This window comes from Protopterus annectens, chromosome 2.part0 (genome assembly GCF_019279795.1).
Source record: "Protopterus annectens isolate FY-2018-M chromosome 2.part0, PAN1.0, whole genome shotgun sequence".
NCBI lineage: Eukaryota > Metazoa > Chordata > Ceratodontiformes > Protopteridae > Protopterus > Protopterus annectens.
Window position 1 is genome coordinate 1533165497 of NC_056728.1, and position 5273 is coordinate 1533170769.

Here is a 5273-nt window from a genome sequence, read left to right on the forward strand (position 1 = left end):
TTGTTGTCTACACTCTTGTTGGAGCATTCTAATGAATTGCTGCTTTATTTAAACTGTTTTTTTTTTTGTGCTGTTGTGATTGAGATTTTCTGCACTTTGAATTTCTAGTACTTCAGCATTTTATAGCTGAGAGGCAACTTGTGCCTGGCCTACACAGCAGTCTCAGACCCCGACGACAGAACTCAGTACTTTATGCAAGCACCATGGCATTGTACAGTGGCAGTATTGTAGCCTATGAAGATCTACTGAGATGTGATTATTGTTAATTGAAAACATTACCCAATAAGTCTTACTTTAATATTACTGCAGGTGAACTTATGGTAGATGATATCAGGAGGCCATGTGAGGAACAACAGGTTGGGAGGTCAATATAGGCACATAGATTTGTAGGTTCATATGAGGCTAGTAGCCTAACTGTTGAGTGTGTATTAGGTGTGTAAAAGCTTAGATGTGTAAAAACACAAGTACCTTTTATTGAGCATAGTTGGATATACACAACATTAAATATTACACTTTGTAGTATGGTTGATATATGTGTGTAACAAATACTGAGCTCCCAGGGTTGCACTGATTGGGGGGACAACACATGCATGTATTGTGAATACATGATGCATATTTAGAATGTGCCCTGAATTTGCAATGTTTCCATATGTAGTTTTATGTCATACAAAGTAAATGGACAATAAACACCAATAAGAAAGCATCATATATACAGTTCCAAAGCACAGTGAGCAGCAGATTTGTGCAATGGTTAACAAAGTGTACATGCATGCTAGTTACACCTTTTTGTCCTTAGGTAAGCGGTGTGCAAACACGAGTCACATTGCTAACATCAGCAAACTAATACTACATGTAAATAGTGTATTTGAACCAAGGACCATGTGTATGGCACTGCTACACTTACACATGCTGCCACAAGAATGTTGAGGAAAAAGTTGTCTGTGTTGCACTTCGTTGCTGTAAACTGCAATGTCACAACAGTAAAACAAAGGTTGCACACTCTGCACTATCCAGTACCATCTGTACTCCAGGTCAGGTTTTCATGATGGCCAAGGGCATTAATTGAATGTATCTAGTTACTATTGTTGACCATCTGCTTCGTAAGTGGTCTGCCACGCTTTGTGCAAACCAGATAAACACAACCATTACCCACTTCTACTGTTTGCCCTATGCAGCACATCACACAAAAAGGGCAATGAAAAACCAGAAGAATAAGAAATAAAAGATTAGTAATGTGCACATATAAGTAAAATAAGTGTCTGCTGTCGCATGTTAAGGTATTTCTTGCACAAATCCATTATTATATACTTCATTACTGCACCAAATAAGATATACAAGGATATGCCATAATATTATTAAAGAATACATTCTAGGTTCAGGACTTACCTTGCAAAAGCAGCAGTTGAGATGATTTTATTTCAGGCCTAGAATTTCCTTGTCTCTACTTCCATGGTATTGAAGTATGCAGGAAAAACAGAATGTAGGCTATATGGATGCTTTATAGTTTGTTGAATAGCTTCAACATACTGAAAATCACTTGCAATTAGAACCTATGAAAAACATCTGCTACTTTACTGAATATATCAACTCCGTTGGTGCCCATTAGTGCATGGTGCACACCCATGTGCTGCTGCATGCATCAACTCTGAAATAAGGTGAATACAGGGGATTTTATTACTTTTGCCCATGCCTGTGGTATCGTGCAAACATGCAGCTCAAAAAAAGGGACTAAAGGCTACAGACCCTGTAGTAGAACCCAGGACCTTATATACTCTAGCCTTACACATACACATACTGCCACCAGAATAGTTATGTGACAAGCACCGAGAAACCAGCCATTCATTTTTCCATTAACTGTGGTTGTACTAAGTGACACATGGCACAAAGAAGGACAAAAATTTAAAAAATAATTTTAACTTGATGTGGATAGGTATGATACATTTAACAAACAGTAAAGAGAATTACACAGACCCTATGAATTGTGCACTGCTTATATGCACTTTTACACTTCACAGACCTACATGTACACTTTTCTAAGTGTAATCTGGCACACACCCTGATGTTATCATTCACTACTGTCATGTATTCAACACAAACACTGTGGAGGTGTCTACATGAAGTGAACATCCCTATATTGTTACAGTTTTTTTTGGGATTCAGCAATTCTAATGAGTTTTGACCTCATTACGCATCTATACCATGCTGATACCCCTGAATCTACACTGTTGATAACCGTATAGGCAAGGAAACTAAAGGGGAGCCCAAAGTTGTACAGTCAAAGGAGGTATTACTGAGGTATCTGCATAGAGGAATGCGTGTTTTGGATTTTATTTTTCATGGGGATTACACTTTTAGCTGTCTGCATTACTTATGAGTACATTGCTCTTTTGGGGTTGGCGGTGCAAAGCTACATTTTTGTCATGGCACTTAAAAAGGAATTGTTGCTATTGTTAATATAATTTTCTAGCATCCAACATGTATGATAATGTCATAATGTGTGTGGTGTTACATGTTAGGGTCTGTTCTGTACAAATGTATGGACATTTGCTTGCTCTTGTTTCCATGTAGACTTCTTTGTGTGGCTGTATTCATAAAACTTTTGAATACATGGCCAACATGAGCATGGAATCTTCACGGTTGCTTTACAGCTTGTTGAATCGCTCCACAATGGGGTTTTTTTGTTTGTTTTGTTTCATTAGCATACAGTTCAGTTACTTATACTGTAATTTACATGCCATGGGATGATTCTGTGTTTGCACCAGTGTGCGCACTACTATATGGAGTTTACTGAATTTAAATGCTAGATGAATGGGAGTGAACCATCTTACTGGTCCTGTGAAGTGGCCTACCCTGTCCATGGTGGAACTCCACCACCTCAGCAGTTCCTCCAAGACTTGCTATAGCTGCCCTCTGAGGACAACTGTGCCTTCACATGATCCTAAACTTACCGTACAACTTTTACATGCCAGTACAGGCTCACTAGGCATGACCTTCATGACATGAACACCTAGGGTTCTTACTACATGTCAACTGTATGGTGAGACACAGTCACCTTCCTTCACCCAGGATGGGTGAGCTGGCAAAGACAACTGATGTCCATCATTCCCAACAGCTTTACGTGTGCCCCAAGCACTAACCAAATGCAGTTCTGCTGTGATGTAGACAAAACTTTCCCTTCTCATACCATAGAGCTGGACAGTACAATACACCATTAAAATATCTGCCTGTCCAACATTCAACTATCATCAAGAGTGTCAAGACTGCAATAGATGCTGGATATTGTTGCACAATTTGGCTGTCAACAGACATTGTTTAATAAGCATCACTGAACTTCAGTATTGCTAACAATTTGCCATTACTTTTCTACACAGTTATGATATGCTTTCATCCTCTTAGCAAAGCAATTCAGTGGCATGCTTTTCTCTAATTTATTTAAATATACTTAATACTAAGCATAATACAAATAGTAGAGCAATTGGTTAAGTAAATAAAACAGAAAACTAATACATCAGTTATGCTAAATAAAAGCTATTTATCATCAGTCAGACCTATAACAAAAATCATTAAAAAGCTAATAGAAATGAGAAATATATCAGTAATACCAGAAGGCAAGCAGACAACTTGTAGACAAAAAAGTCACTGAAATTTAAAAATTGTGTAGTTGAAAATCAAAATCTGAAACAAATATATATTTTTTTAAAAAGTGTAGAATGATACTTAATAACATACAGACTCCAACCATAGTTAAACACCAAGAATAACAGAGTCTGAATATACTTGAAAAGATATTTGAACAGGATTTGAATGACATTAATTATCTTAAGAAGCCCTGATAGCCAAAAGTGGCTATTCCTGATGTTAAGACTTAACCAATAATCACGGAAACAAAATTATCAAAAACAATTATAATTAATACCCCAAATAGCAGGTGAAAGAGACTAAAGGCCAATTTTCCAGTTTAACTTTGTTAAATGTGAAAACTAACACAGTTTTTAATGTTTTAGCCCACCAATGGACTTAGTAAGAAGTGTGATGTGATGTATTGCCATCTGACTAGTAAACTACACATTGGTGGAGAAAACGGAGAAGAACCAAAACCACTAGTAACACAAAAAACTCCTCCGCTTACCACTAATAACACAAAAAACTCCTCCGCTTTACCACTAGTAACACAAAAAACTCCTCCGCTAAGGGTGGCTAAGATGACATCTAATTACATGGACTTTATTAATGAAATGGAATATGTACACAAACTTTTTTTAAAAAGAGGGTACCCTGATCCGCTTATCAACTCCCTTAAGGAGGAGGTGATTAAGGGGTGGGGGATAAGCTACATACCCTTATTAAATGCAGAGTGTAATAAAGAGAATACTGTTCTTAACAGCAATATTGGTGAGGGACTGAATAGAGGGACACACATAAAGAAGGACGTTACCCCATTTTTAGTTATGACATATAATTCTGATACTAAACTGATCAGAAAGGTTATAGACAAGACATGGGACATGTTTAAGAGTATGCCCAACAAGTTAGCGGTATTCAATAGAAGTTTGTGCTACAGTTTTAGAAGGGGTCTCAACCTCAAAAACATCTTTGAAAAAACAAAACAGGAGAATAAAAATGAGTTGAACAAAAAGAAAGGAACCTTCCATTGTGGAAGATGTTCCCAATGTACATTTGTAGCGAATACTGGTGATTTAACAATACCCACTATTCCTATACATTTTATAAGCAAGCAACACTATACTTGCCAGACAAAGGGGATAGTATATTTAGTTTACTGCACTTCCTGCTGGTCATATTACGTAGGAAAGACAGAAAGACATTTACGTCAGAGGATTTACGGACATATGTATGATGTTAATAGAAAAAGGGATACTAATGCACTTTATAGACATACTTTATTATGTATGGAGGCCAACTTTAAATTTTGGATTTTGGAAATGCTACCTAGGGACAGTAGAGGGGGGGATTGGGAAAACCAGTTGTGTTACAGGGAGTTAATTTGGCAATTGCGACTGGATTCAAATACCCCCCCTGGGATGAATGATAATGTATCACTTTTACCAGCCCTAAAGTTAAGGGCCAATAAGGTAAAATCAAAAAGAAAAAGAAGCAATAACCAAAGAACAAAATAAATAGTAGACATTGATTTATAGAAAGATTTTTTATATATTTCATATATACTTTTCATTTATCTGTTTATACATCTTTTACTTACCCATGTATTTTATTCATTTCCTACTTATTCATAATATTTATTATATTTATTA

At 36.6% G+C, this 5273-nt stretch overlaps 1 non-coding gene across 1 annotated transcript; it reads left to right on the top strand.

Annotated features, from left to right (window-relative positions):
• Positions 1-205: 205 nt before the first annotated feature.
• On the top strand, positions 206-334 carry LOC122793817. The gene has a single exon (XR_006363547.1). It is a non-coding gene; the product is annotated as a U4 spliceosomal RNA (small nuclear RNA).
• Positions 335-5273: the final 4939 nt, after the last annotated feature.